At 44.0% G+C, this 15,384-nt stretch overlaps 1 protein-coding gene across 3 annotated transcripts in view; it reads right to left on the bottom strand.

The window, feature by feature from the left end:
- Positions 1-10,190, bottom strand: part of rassf4a (Ras association domain family member 4a) — a 36,597-nt gene extending 26,407 nt beyond the window's left edge. For 2 of the 3 annotated variants that reach the window (XR_013790916.1, XM_079511777.1), the window contains exon 1: positions 10,036-10,190. The gene's annotated coding sequence lies outside the window, so the exon portion shown is untranslated. The remainder of the gene's footprint in view (positions 1-10,035) is intronic. The other variant, XM_079511778.1, reaches the window with a different exon arrangement.
- Positions 10,191-15,384: the final 5,194 nt, after the last annotated feature.

The following is a 15,384-nucleotide window of genomic DNA, read 5'->3' as shown; positions in this document are numbered from 1 at the left end:
GGTCACTTCTTCCATTTAGGTTTGAATGAGGAGAAAGAGAAAGCAAAGGAAATGAGGGGTTAAGGTCATTACACACTCAGCAGAGCCTGAGATTTAATTAATCAACAACAGGACATGAGTCATAATGTAAACACTGTCCCGAAAGTGAAGACCAACGTGTTTCAGCCAAGTTGAAAATGAAAGACTTTTGGGGCTCAAGAGTCAACAGTACGGTACGGGTCAGCAGTGTTGATTTTTTTAATTAATGTTTTTTTGTGGCTTTTTCGCTTTTATTTTATATTTTTTATGGGAGGGACAGACAGTAGGCTGACAGGAAATGGGGAGAGAGATGGGGGGGGAAGACATGAAGTAAAGGCCGTCGGGATCGGGAGTCGAGCCCGTGGCACACTGCCAGACTGGATTACCAAGGTGCCTGGACCACAGAGCCATGGCCCAGGCCAGGGTCAGCAGTGTTTTACCTGGACTTAACCAGTGATTCTCAATCCCCCCCCCCCTCCCCATTTCAAATTTTGAACCATTTTTGTGGCATGGACCCATATCCTACAATTTTAACATTCAGAACTTTATAAAGTAAAAAAAACTTTTCAAAAGAATTTCAGAAGTTAAAATAATTGACAAGATTACTGCTGTTAAAGCTACGCAGGGGTCATCGCCATGTTGGGTTATATGGTGGACATTTGTCACAGAAACACAAACGTAATATTACCAGAAACACAAAGACAAAGCCCTGAATGACCATAACAGGTCTGTAACTCTGAGTGTACAAATGGAACCAAATGGACCCTAGTAGTGCTCAAACATTTGAGCACTACTAGTAGCCTACTAGTGCACTCCTAATGTGTCATAGCGTTGTAGTAAATACATGTCATAAATATTGTGGAGAAAAAAAAACCTGGAAACTGGCATTCAGTAATTGGGTTTTATAATTAAAATAAGAACATTATAAATAATGACAAAAAATCTAATATTTGCCACAGACAAGGACAAGTCTTTGCCACAGACATTTTGTCTGTGTACGGACGTGTTGATGAGCCCTGAAGCTGCACTATGAAGCTTTCCATTTGAACCAATCCGGCAAGTGCAGATTTTTTTTTACCATTGATAATTTATCCCCTGAGCTCAGGGGATAAATTGAATCTTGACCATCAGGTCAAAGGTCAGATTATGTGTCTAGGTGAGACATGACCTTTGACACAATCTAAATGTCTCAATAGAAGAGCAGGGAAACAAAATAAAACCACCTCAATTGTATACTTATATGGTATTAATAACATAACTACCATACAGATCGGACAAAAACATATTTCATTCATTAAAAAAAATGTTTTAATAAACCGAGCCGATCTACAAGCTCACAATGCGTTGTGATGAGACATGTGAGCTTGTGCAGTTGATCGGCTATCTATGCATTTATTTGATACTATTTGCCATCTTTGGGACCACAATATACACTGTCAAATGAACCAGTGAAGAAGAGGCATCAGACTTCAATAATAATAATCACAGGTCGATTTCTCAATAACGGAAAAAGATATCAAAAACGTGCTTTGGGGAAAGAAAGCCTATCAACGTTAAGAGTGGCATAGGACCCGCTTGTAACGTGGGCTGGTACACTGCACCGTGTTCTTGCAACACAAAGGCAGTAATCTCATCATCGCGGTTCACTTCATATTACACCTGTGATGCATTGCAGCCAGCCTGTAATATGAACACATGACACAATGACAAACCCTCTGAAAACAGAGAAGCCCAGGTGAGCACTGAGAAGCAGAGGGATTGGTTTCCCTTCATAAAACCTCTGAGTTTTCCTGTAAATCATGTGAGAAGAACGGAAGCACTGGATATGGTCATACAGGAACCCCCGTTTGACTGACTGACTGACAGAGACACACACACGAAATGTTTTTATAATCGTCCGACTCATGAGGGCCCGCCCCCCTGCTATCCAGAATGCCTGATCTGCATGTGTACGAGAGGACCCCCCAGGCCCGGACAGCGAGGACAAAAGAGGCGTTAAGGTGCGTTCAGACTTGGATGGTTGGAGCGGCGCGATTAGATACAAAGTCAATGCAAAGACGAGAATTGCGCAAACGGGCGTGGTGCGCGGCACGCCCACACCACACCACCCACACCCACACCCACACCCACACACACACACACACACACACACACACACACACACACACAATTCCTCATGGGGGCTGGAGCCCCGCCGCCCCCACAGAGTCTACGTCACGGCACACACAGTATTTCTTCCAGTGATGCTTGTAGGAACGTGTCTTCCTTAGAGGTTAGAAATGCGATATGGCTGCTGAATAATGCATGCTAATACTTAATAATAATATACACCATGCTAAAGTGAAAGGGAGCAACTCAACAAGATCCTTCTTGTCACAGTTCAGACTTCAGGGCAGGCAGGGGGATTGTGAGGACATTATTTAGAAGGGGTAAAAAAGGTCAGCTCCATTAGTTCAACTGTAAAAATATCAGCACTTAAAATCCAGGAAAGTTACATAGTAATAGTAAAGGAGAATTCCATACTAGAAGGCTTTCTTACCTTTATTTGTAGTTGTTACGTCCCCACCAAAGAGGTCCAGGTGTTATTTTGTGCAAAAGTGCATTATATAAGCCCTAAATGGGGGTTGGGTTTTTGTGCTAATTCGCTTATTTCCATCGAAATAAGTAGTAAAGTGTGCCGCTTGGGATACTATTTACATTATGAAGAGAGGATATATACCAGTTTTCTTTTCTTTTTTTGATTTTTGAGCGATGGAAACAAGCGAATTAACACCCCAATGCCCCATTCAATTCAATTCATTGAATATGGTAGGGGAAATAGCCAATAATGCGCTTTTGCACAAAATAACACCTGGACCTCTTTGGTGGGGACGTAACAACTACAAATAAAAGGTAAGAAAGCCTTCTAGCATGGAATTCTCCTTTAAAGCACAATGATAGAGAGACATGATTCTGATTGATTGATTGATTGATTCTGAAATCACCATAGTCAAGCAAGAAGGTTGATGACAGGACCTTTTCTGGCTGCTATATTTATATAGACAAAACAACTTTGCCTAGAGCTTTGAGACTAGACCTGAGATAAAAAAAAAAACAGATGGTCAAACTGAAAACCTGGGTGATATAGCCAGAGACTAGTTCCATAACTGATCCTTATCCTTGCAAGAATTAGCAAAAGCTCACTCCCTAGTGGAGAGTAGCATGATCTTCATCTTATCTGCATTAAAAAACAGCTTGACAGGGAAACTCCCCCCTGTCAGGTGTAAAGGAGCAACATGGACACTCAGGCATGAAGGAAGCATGAGTTCAAGTCTGTTGCTCTCCCCATGTCCCCCATATATGGGGACTAGGTTGGCTGAGGGTGTGTAGAGCCCAGAATCACATTGGATAATTGACACAGGGGTGAAAAATGGGTTACAAAATCGTGGGATAAAAATTATAAAAGAGAAAAAAAGAGCTTCATGTGATGATCATAATATAACAGGCTTTGTCAAAATGATTATACATAATGACACTGCCACCTTGTGGCTAAACCAATAAATATAACCATTTGTGATAAGCCATCTCTGCCAGGCTGAGGTTATGTTTTAACTCTCGTCCGTCCGTCCGTCCGTCCGTCCGTCCGGTCACGCTTTTATAAACTTTGTTTTAACTTCCTCTCTACATTTCTTTTGTTCTTGGATCCCTTTTTTTCTTTTAAATATAATCTCACAAACCACTGAACAGATCAAAGTTACACAGATAACCATCACATAATTGCAACTCCATTGCATTCCCAACTTCCCACTGAATTTAGCGCAGTGTCAGTGTAGCGCACGTGTAACTCCAGCTCAGTCTGTCAGCTCCTCTTGCCACAGTGTATTTCAATGGGAATCGATCTATATATATATAATGGAAATATCACCGTTATTAAATGTAGGTTGCAATACACAATACAACTTACATGAATCTCAAGTGTTTTACTGTAATGCCCACTATTCCTGCACTGTATTGAATTGACGTCCAATCTAGGTAGGTCATGGTCCATAGAAAAGATTTAAAACGTTTGTCCCGGGATTAAAGTGTAGGTGTACAGACCCAGAATTCAGTCCAAGGACAACTAAAAGACTTCAGAGTACTTCCCAGCAACCCCAACTGTGATATATATCAGTGGTTCTCAAACTTTTTCATGTCAAGGACCCCCAAATTGACACCTATTGGCTCAGTTCGGGGCTTTCCCCGGGTCGGCAGGGGGAGAGTAGCGGCCAGGATTACAGTTTAGGCAATTGGCATCGGGTGAAGAATTTGTTACAAAATCGTGGAATAAAAAACAAATTTATTTTCAAAACGCCTCAGGTCTAAAACCAAAACAAGATGGCGGCGCAGTGGTAAAGTCCCTGCCCACCACCATGGAGCTTGTGGCTTCAAATGCATGGTGGTGCATCCGGCTTTGTCTATAGCCAAATTCCAATACCCAAAATCTCGGCCACTCGCTCACTCCCACTCGATCACTCGGGGTCATTCCAGCTTGACCCGGAAATGGTTAACGTTCCGATTGTTAAAGTGCTCCATCGAGGAGGAGAGTGGAGTCGAGTGGAGGAGCCGAGTGGGCTCTCCGAGACCGCATAGAGCGAGTGTACATCAGGTGCAGGCTCGGTGGGGTATGTTGTCTCCTCGCTGCGGATTTCCGCATCACGTGTACATGTTTTTTTCCTTCTCCAGTGACATAAGTCCGCCTCCTCCACATGTGGCACAGAAAACACTGCTTGAAACCCGATACTATGCACCCCCCCCCCCCCCCCATCCACGACCACTAGCTGCCGGCCGCTGCGGCTGATGAGACGCTGTCGCTGACCCAACACACACATGCACGCACACACATTAAACTAAAAAGCTTTGCTGTTTGTTGAAGAGACACATTTTCGCTGAATTAATAGAGCAGAGCTTCAGAATGATACAGTAGCCTATGTATAGCCTATGTGAAAGTGAAAGGACCACAACAAGCCACTGGCTTTATTGCGTTGTGTGATATAAGCATAATAAAAGTAGGCTATATTGTGCGCACCTCAAAAGCTATAGTTAATTTCTCTCTGTGCATGCCTGAATGCACAGACTGCTATGAATGACGGTGACAAATATGTATTTATTTATATGTGGACTGAACTGAATATGTAAGTCAGAGAGACTACCTATAATAATTCCTGTTATAGTGTCCGTTATTTGCAAAGACTGTCGGAGGACTGTCCGAGGAGGGGAGGGGGGGGGGGGGGGGGGGGGGGGTATTTATACGAGCAAAAAGGAACGCGGGCTGCGGGCAGGTCAGGAATTCCCTTCACATTCACAATCATATAATATAAAAGTGTGCGCATCCTGGCTTATTCACTATTTCAGGAATAAATAGCCTTGTTGCACATGTTACCAATACATACACATTGGCCTCGGTTACATGCACAAAAATGAATTGTCTATTCTGTAGACTGTATGGCTCTGGGTTCAGAGTTCCAGTGATCCAGCTGTGTGACACTGTATTGTTCCACCACTTTTGCTTTGGCAATGTAAACGTATGTTTTCCCATGCCAATAAAGCCCTTTGAATTGAATTGAATTGATTCACGTCATAAGTGATCGCGGAATGTGCCGTCGCTTTGAAATGACAGCGGAGTACATTCCGATTCTAGAGGCAAATCCACTCCACCACTCTGTCCTCGCATTGAATCCTCTCCTCCTCCACTCCTCCTCGCTGGGGGCGGAGCCGAGGAGCGAGTGGAGGACGCGAGGGGAGTGAGCGAGTGTGAAAGTTGCGGTATTGGAATTTGGCTTATGTCAACACTACAGGTCCGTGTTCGGAGGAGGGAAGCCGGGCGTGGAGGAGGTTATTGCAAACACGTACTCCAATTCATTTTTATTTGTTTAGTAATATTGCCCAGCCACTAAATTCTTACCATGTAATGCTTTGAAACCGAGAATTGACTCGATACATAATAGCAATCAATCATCTGGATCTGGATCAAACTTGTTGCTGTTCACCAGCCCCATACACAGTCCTCTTCTAACTGTGCATGGAGGCACCTTTTCAGCTCCAATGCACCACTCCAAAGCCTGTGCAAGTTCAGATTGCTCAACACACTGAGTTGAACCATGGCTGACCATACAGTCAGACCAGACAGAGGTTTCCTTATGGTATTTATGTGTAAGATAATGACACTGCCACCTTGTGGCTGAACAATAAGCATACTGAAAATCCTGAACTGCCATGCACCAGTATTTCTGATTGGTCACAGTTATCTATGGTCCAATCAACTGAACAATGCTACTACACAAACTGCAACATCCTCAGCGTTAATTTACCTCAGAGTATACAAACCAAATGAAGCTGTTAAGGGTCCACATTGGCTAGCTCTTTGCTAGCTCTAGTCCATAGCTCTAATGCATTGCATTTAGAGCTATGTTACTCTCGACTTCCGCCGCTCGCATGAATGCAGACCAGCCTCTCGTCTTTAGCGTAAATAAAAAGAACGTTTTGCTACTCACCAAAACAAAGGTGGGTTGTGTCATTAGAAAGCCTACTTTCCTTAATGGGAGCACTCTGAGCCCCCCACCACACGTTATAAACGGTACTTTTTGGTCAAAGGGGATTTTGTTTCCACGGGAAAAAATACTTTGTTACTGCACTGCGCCTTCTACCGATATTGCCCAGAGAATTGCCTCCGGTGAAAAAAAATCCCTTTCTGGCCAAAAGTACCGTTTATACGTGTGGTGGGGGGCTCAGAGTGCTCCCACTAAGGAAAGTAGCCTTTCTTTTTTTTGTAATGTTTTTTTTTTATATTATATTTTATATTTTGTAAGGAGGGACAGACAGTAGGCCGACAGGAAATGGGGCTCTCCCCATTTCCTGTCAGCCTACTGTCTGGGGGGAAGACATGCAGTAAAGGCCATCGGGATCGGGAGTCGAACCCGCGGCACACTGCCAGACTGATTACCAGCCAAGGTGCCTGGACCACTGAGCCATGGCCCAGGCCGAAAGTAGCCTTTCTAATGACACAACCCGCCTTTGTTTTGGTGAGTAGCTCTGAGTAGTTCTTTTTATTTACGCTAAAAACGAGGTGCTGGTCTGCATTCATGCGAGCGGCGGAAGTCGAGAGTAACATGGCTCTAAATGCAACGCATTAGAGCTATGGACCAGAGCTACACATTTGCATACTTTCTGAAATTAACACTGGATTTTAGTGTGTATCCACGTAGATTCTGATCTCACTACTGAATGAATGAAACCATCTGTGTACTAGTAGCGATGAAGCCAGTAGCAATCTTCACCCATGCAATTACGTGATTGCATTATTATCTTTTCCTCACACCCAATTAACCGGATTAAAAGATACAGATTGGCAGCCATTGAATGCTTTGGTTACACTACATAATTTGGTCTCACAAATAGTGGAGAGAGAGAGAGAGAGAGAGAGAGAGGGGGAGGGAAGGAGGAAAGAGGGGGGGTCCTCAAAAACCAGACTACTGAGACAATTAACTCAGACAACCAGCTCAGTATTCAACTGATCAGAAGATGCTCCACCTTGGCCCAGGCCGCCGGTGTGGTGGTCCGGGCACCCTAGGCTGCAATGCCAGCCTGACAGCGTGCCGCGTGTTCGAATCCCGACGACCTTAGTTTAAATTGCTGTGTCACTCTCCTCATTTCCCATCAGTCCTATCAATAAAAGGCATAAATGCCCAGAAATCAATTGTAAAAAAAAGAAATTAAGATGCTCCACCTCAACCTAAACACATCCAGTTACAGAACTAACCCCATTTCACTTCAAAGTAGGAACAGTAGACTATACACAGTAAAATTCTCAGTATGGTGCCGGTTGAAAATGAAAACAAGCGGTGGGTCCTATTGGTTCACCGCCCACGCCAACCTCCTCCCCTCCCCGGTAGAAAACAGCGGAGAACACCGACGTCACCAAATTTGGAACGACGCGCCTCTGCACTGTTATTGGTTAGCGAAATACAAGTTTACTCCCACTTCCTATGCCAGATTTTCCAATGGGTTTCCCCAGGCTATTCTTTTTGAGCCGAATGCGAACGGAAATAAAAACCTGGGTACCGAGGCAAGTACAACTGTAAGCAAGTTGACCCTTACAGCTCCTTCTCAAACTATCTAACAAATATTTTGTGCCAGGGACCCCCATAAAGAGTTGTGTAACAAAAAAAATCTATAATATATATATATACTAAAAAATAAAAAGATCTACAAGCTCACACATCACAATTAAAAATAATGTTGATGCTATATTAACAAATGTTGCTGTGCCCAATAAGAAAGCTTCAGTTAATTCACTATAGTCTGAGCATACCTGTACTGCATAAAGATAGGGCTGTTTTATATTCACTTCCCTTAAAACCCCCTTTCCCATTTCTGGGATGTTCATTCCATTTGACCTCATTGTCCATCCATCCATCTTCAACCGCTTATCCGTAGTCGGGTCGCGGGGGCAACAGCTCCACCAGAGTGCTCCAGACTTCCCTCTCCAGAGCAACATTAGTGACTTCCTCCTGGGGGATTCCGAGACGTTCCAAGGCCAGTGAGTCGATGTATTTCCTCCATCTGTCCCGGGGTCTCCTCCCAGTGGGACGTGCGTCGAGGACCTCCCTAGGGAGGCACCCGAGAGGCATCCTAACCAGATGCCCGAACCACCTCAGCTGACTCCTTTCCAGACCTCATTGTCCATTTATTCCAATAAGTTATACATTTTCCATTCTATTTAAGAGTAACAGTTATGAGATACATTAGAGTCACGCAGGAGGGGATGTTCATATGAAAATCTCAGTGTCAGCAGTCTTCACCTCTTCCATCAAGGAAGCAAGTAAGCCGCCTAATGGTATCCAGTGGTCAGTCTACTCCTCCTCATGCATATTCATACAAAATAATGGATGCATAAATATTCCATAGGCTAAGAAGTTTAAGGATTCCCAGTCTGTCACAGTTATGAATTATTTAACCACCAGTCCACCACACATGGCTTCACACACAGGCAGGCCAGAAGCTCAAGAATATAGTAGTAGCCAGCCTATAGTCCAGAGGTTCACCTCTCAACCTTTTCATCTACAAGCTCACAATGCTGTTGTGAGCTTGTGTAGATCTTTCTTATTATTTGACAAATCAGTTTTTATAGTAGGATATCATTTGTTGATTACTTTTGTTTCAGTGATAATGGTATTAGATTTTATGGTATTACATTTCATATCTTTTCTTTTATTAAAAAGATCTTGAACGTCCTTAAATTGTCACTTCACTGTCATCTGGGGTCCTGGGGGACCCCTCAAAATCGACCCACATGTTGAGATTGACTGGCCTAGAATCATAGAATGGGGGTCACTGCACTGCAAAGAAAACGTGCATTCCATTCCTCTCATCATCTTCATCGTGCTATATGAAGCTACCTGGCCTGCACAAAGACTCTCCAATCCCATGGTCTTAATTCATCATTCCATGATTCATTTTCGGGTGCGGGCTAGTTCATTTCATACCCAATTACCCAACCTTCACAGCAGCTGTGGCCGTAAACAATGCATTACCAAGGTCCACGGCAGCTCCATATGCCCCCCAAAAAGCGGAATTCCAATGCAAATACTGAGAAACAAAAACAAAGCATTCATGACTAGCGCACAAGTCTGGACTTGGTAGGATCAGTATCCGTTATTAGTCCATCACTGGCCTACTAGAACAGAAGCAGGCAGAGGGGGGGGAAACTAAGTTTTTAGTTTGGATCTTTTGTTTCAGTTTCCCCAAAAGATAGATAATACACATTAAACACACAAAATAATAATACCATGGCAATTGAGTGCATGTCATGGGAATGTAACCCCTATTTGTCGTAACCATGACAACTTCAGAGCGACGGTGAGTTATTATGGTTAATTCTGTTTCACGTTTTCCCAAAGCGCACAAACCAGGTCGCGTCTCTAACAACCTGAGCCTACAGCGATCATACATACATTATCAAAAAAAAAAACTAGAGTAGAGCCTATACATGCACATTCTTACCATAGCCAATGAAGCTCGTCTTCTGCCTGGTCAAAAAAAAGCAACGAGGCGTCCTTTATTATTTCTCGTTTTTCTCCACTGCGGTTTTATGATATGATTGCACTTACGCTTTATCAGTTTGCACAGCTCTGAACAGCCGTGAAGTATCCTGGAGGCTTGCCGGGTCTGAACGACAGCAGGATCACCCAATAGAACGCCGTACTGATAAGCCGCGACCAATCACCGTCAGCTGTGGGCGGGTCGGCGTGCACCAAGGTTCCACCGAAAATAGCCAATCTACAAACTCACAGCGCCGCTCGCCGCTCACATCCCGACGTGCTGTGAGCTTGTAGATCGGCCATATATAGCCTTGATTTATTTTATGCTTTATATATGCTATATACGCTTTATTTATTTATTAGGCTTTAACTAAACAATAGCATTTTAATTATTAACGCAATATAGCAGTATAATGATTACAAAACTAACATTTTCATTGTTTAGTTTTTATGGATTTTTTCCATAATGCAATCTTTAAGCCAATTAATTATTGATGATCCTATGTTGTTTTCCACTGCAGTAGCCTATTGTAGCAGTATAGGGACTCTAGGGAGGAAGTCACCGTGTGACCACTAAGATTTATACTCTCTCATCCTGTTTTTGAGTCTGGATAAATGCCGTCTAGGAAACTACTGTTCGGGTGGTATAACTCTTAGGAAGTCTCTCCATCTCTCTCTCTCTCTCTCTTCCCTCCTCCCTCTCTCTCTCTCTCTCTCTCTCTCTCTCTCTCTCTCTCTCTTCCCTCCTCTCTCTCTCTCTCTCTCTCTCTCTCTCTCTCTCTTCCCTCCTCCCTCTCTCTCTCTCTCTCTCTCTATCTCTCTCCTCTCTTCCTCTCTCTCTCTATCTCTCTCCTCTCTTCCTCTCTCTCTCTCTCTCTCTCTCTCTCTCTCTCACCTCTCTCTCTCTCTCTCTCTCTCTCTCTCTCTCTCTCTCTCTCTCTCTCTCTCTCTCTCTCCTCCCTCTCTCTCTCTCTCTCTCTCTCTCTCTCTCTCTCTCCTCCCTCCCTCACTCCCTCTCTCTCTCTATCTCTCTCTCTCTCTCTCTCTCCTCCCTCCCTCTCTCTCTCTCTCTCTCTCTCTCTCTCTCTCTCTCTCTCTCTCTCTCTCTCTCTCTCTCTCTCTCTCTCTCCCTCCCTCTCTCCCACAGGGCAGAGATGACTTAACATAACAGAGGAAGTAATCTGTTCCAGCTCCCGAATAACTTCCCCTCTAGGAAGCAGTTAATTATAGAGGATATAGATTGTGACAAAGTCATGTCCAAAAAAAGAAAGACATTAATTTTTTGGAACCAGCCTGGAAAAACTGAGATCATTTTGCCTTTGTCTATGTCTCATCCTCTCCTCTCCTCTGCTCTCCTCTCCTCTCCTCTCCTCTCCTCTCCTCTCCTCTCCTCTCCTCTCCTAAATGGTAAATGGTAAATGGTGCATTTATATAGCGCCTTTATCCAAGGCGCTTTACATAGATTGTACATTACATTCACCCATTCACACACACATTCATACACCGATGGCAGCGGAAGCCATGCAAGGTACCAACCAGCACATCGGGAGCAATTTGGGGTTCAGTGTCTTGCCCAAGGACACTTCGACATGTAGACAGGAGGAGCCGGGATTCGAACCGCCGACCCATGGATCATTGGACGACCTGCTCTACCTCTTGAGCCACAGTCTCCTCTCCTCTCCTCTCAGGCCTACTGACTAAAAAAGGGCACCTTGTGCAGCGCGTGGAACCGGCCGGTTGCCTTAATCCATTTTGGGCGGGAACCCCTTTTGGTGTTAGCATTATGTTATGCTTTAGCTATTGAAAAATAGCAGACCTACAAGCTCATAGCGCGCCACTCGGTGGCGCGCTATGAGCTTGTAGATCTGCTATTTTTGAAAAATCCAAAAAAAAAAGAGAAAAACATGTTTTTTTTGTTTTTGTTTTTTCAAAAGGGCACATTGCCAAAAGGGCAGGGGGTGCTCTAGCACCCCCTAGTGTCTATCTGTGCACGCCACTGTCTCCAAACTGCCTCCCCCTGGACATCCGGGGCGCCATGATGGAGGGATGCATGCAGCAAACAGCCCCTTAAGCCAGATTTTTACTTTGTCGGACACCGGTGTTGCACGCCTAAAATAGTTGATCTACATGCTCACACGCTTCGCATTTCACCTTGTGGTGATCTTATAAATCGGCTATTAGCAGAATCTGAACAAAGACCCTGTGTTGTACATTGAAGTGCCTAACCCCTCCAGACTGGCCTCACATGTCACAGCGTGCGTGCGTGCGTGCGTGTGTGCGTGCGTGTGTGTGTGTGTGTGTGTGTGTGCGCACGCTTGCGTGCGTGTGTGCTGTCTGGCACCTGAGCTCAGTGAGGCGATGTCTGATGAATGGCTGCTTCCTCTGCACCTATTGATTCACCGCTTAGCTTTGATGTTGGGGAGAGATTGTCTCTTAAGGCTACACATACAGTATTATATCTACACACACAACACTGCAGTCCAATGCACAGGGGAATGAGAGATGCTGTGTGTGTGTGTGTGTGTGTGTGTGTGTGTGTGTGTGTGTGTGTGTGTGTGTGTGTGTGTGTGTGTGTGTGTGCGTGCGTGCGTGCGTGCGTGCGTGCGTGCGTGCGTGCGTGCGTGCGTGCGTGCGTGCGTGCGTGCGTGCGTGCGTGCGTGCGTGCGTGTGTGCGTGCGTGCGTGCGTGCGTGTGTGTGTGTGTGAGAGAGAGAAAACAGAAAAGAAAACCGCATTGATTTATGAGCAGAAGAACAATAGAGGAATATCTGTAGCCCATGGTGAATTGCATCTTATCAAAATTTAAAAAGACCCAAATAATGCTTTCAAAAAGCATTTTTAAAGCATCAATGCTTTAAAAAGTAAAAAGCCTGATTATCAATTTACCAAAAAAGCCTTTTTATTAATTTATTGTATCTAATTCCCTTTCTTTCTCGAGTATAGTTCTCAAAGGATGTCATATACCACACATCACCCCTGCTCTGGCTCACTTGCACCATTGAAATACAGAATTGAATTAACATTTTCTTACTGTTTGTTTTTAGAGCCCTAAATGTATTAACTGTAGCCTGGCATGACCAGACTAAAACATAAATGATTTTGCTCTGGCAGATTTGTCCGGTTTCCGGGCTAGTTCCACAATACTTCACAGATCTGCACTTCACTTTCTGCCCCAGGTCACTTTGACATACAAGGGATAGCAAAAAATATGGACGCCAGGTTGAAAGTGGTCAAAACCAAAGGTGACCGGCCAAGCCATTCCCTGTCGTTGCCCCTTAACCGGAAGCAAGAAGAGTGGGCACTAAGGAAGAGCGGATTTCTTTTTTAAATAAAGTAATGTAAAGTACATGATTTGAACATGCACAGCAGACCTAAATAAGAAATTCAAATTCTATGCCCAAAATTGTTGGATGTGGGGTTTGTAGCAATTCGTATAGCAATATGAAATATGAGACCTTAATTGTCGAATGTACATGTTCTAATCACTTTACATCAAAAATATAAGTTTACATCGAGGTGCCCAGTCTTCCTTAGTGCCCACTCTTCCTGTTACTGTTTTAACCACATAAACCCTAGCATCTCTATTTGGGGGAAACATTTGGCCAAAACGGCAGATCTGCAAGCTCACATTATTGTGAGCTTGTATAGATTGCACAAATCAAAAGGAGCAGACCTTGTGTAGAGACCCAGGTAAAGTGGTTCAAACCAAAGGTGACTGGGAATTCTCTGTGTCAAGTTTTAAAAATTTTAGTGTCATATATATATTATGTTTGCGTGTACAAGCCACACTACAGCTGGAGCCACCTAACAAGAGTGCTGTTTGTTTCTGCCTTATCACCATGACGAACCCAGCGCTTTGTCTCTGTCCCTGAGCGCAGTCACCATGGTCACCGGCGCTCACAGCTCATCTCATCACGTGGCGAAAGCCCAACTCTGAGCCATAGGGGGAGAGATGGCAAACACGCGCAAGGTGTACGCTGCTGCATGCTTTGAGAAAGGCATTTGAATGAATTTCTCAGTCACGTGATGTGTCTAGGGTCTCCTTAAAGCGCATATGCTGTCTGATTGTACAAAATGAAACGGTTTATCTCATTTATTGGCTCATGAATTATGCATGCTTGCTCTAAGTGGATTGGATTCCTTCAGCGTCTTCTGTCTACACTGACCTTTGAACAAAAGGGGGGTCATTATGCAAAGGCCCATGCAGATGTTGGTATAAATCATTTTATTTCTTTATAGAAATGTTAACAGATGCTTTGTATGTCATTTTCATTGTAAAACAATAAAAAACAAAACAATAAATGGGAATAAGACGTTCCAAGTTTCCTCATGACATTTGTAAGTTGATTCTCAAAATAAATAAAAAGGAAAAAAAAATCTCATGTTCACCAGAAAGAACTAAGTTCTTTCTGTGTGGAGTTTGCATGTTCTCCCCGTGTCCCCTATGGTAGGTACCCTCACAAAAACATGCCGTAATCCTGGTCTCTAAACTACCTCCCCCTGGCTAGCCAGGGCGCCTGATGGAGGGGAACGGAACTGGTCGGAATAACGTGTTCCTTCCACGCGCTACGTCCGGCCGGGAAAACTCTCCCCTGTCAGGTGAAAAGAAGCAGCTTGGACTCCTCATGCATAGAAGGAAGCATGAGGTCAGTCCGCTGCCCCCCCAGGTTGGCAGAGGAAGTGTAGCGCCCAGGATTACATTAGATAATTGACACTGGGTGAAAAAATTGTGGGATAAAAAAATAAAGTGCATAGAAGAACTGTGTTGCAGACCAGAAAACAGCCACATCTTATACTGCGCATAAGGGCACCACTATAGTCTGACACGGAGACTGAAATACAGTCACATGGATGTACAGTTTGTGATTGTCAATATGAATACAATACATGCGCTGTTGAGTGTAGTTTGTCTGCAGCAAAGTAGCTCTGCCTGAAATGCAGCAATTATAAAAAAACTAATTATTAAAAAACAAACAGGTAATGATAATGATAAATAATGAATTTTATTTATATAGCACCTTTTTAAAACAATGTTCCAAAGTGCTGCACAGAGCAGGGTAAAAACAAAAAAAGACATCAATGAACACAACAAGTGAAAAAAACAAAAAGCAAATACAGGTGCTGGACTGAAACACATGTGGGGAGCATTATATCCAGTACCGTACGCAAACTGTGTCTTTCTGTTTATAGCTCTGCCCCTGGCTGAAGGCCGGAAGCCTAACATCTACCTTGGTCAGGGGGGACTTCCCTTCGTCTCAGCAGTAGATGTTTGCCATGCGGTAGACTTTGGCTTGAATCCAACTGGTTTCCTG

This window comes from Electrona antarctica (assembly GCF_951216825.1).
Source record: "Electrona antarctica genome assembly, chromosome: 10".
NCBI lineage: Eukaryota > Metazoa > Chordata > Actinopteri > Myctophiformes > Myctophidae > Electrona > Electrona antarctica.
This window is presented reverse-complemented; position numbering and strand designations above follow the sequence as displayed.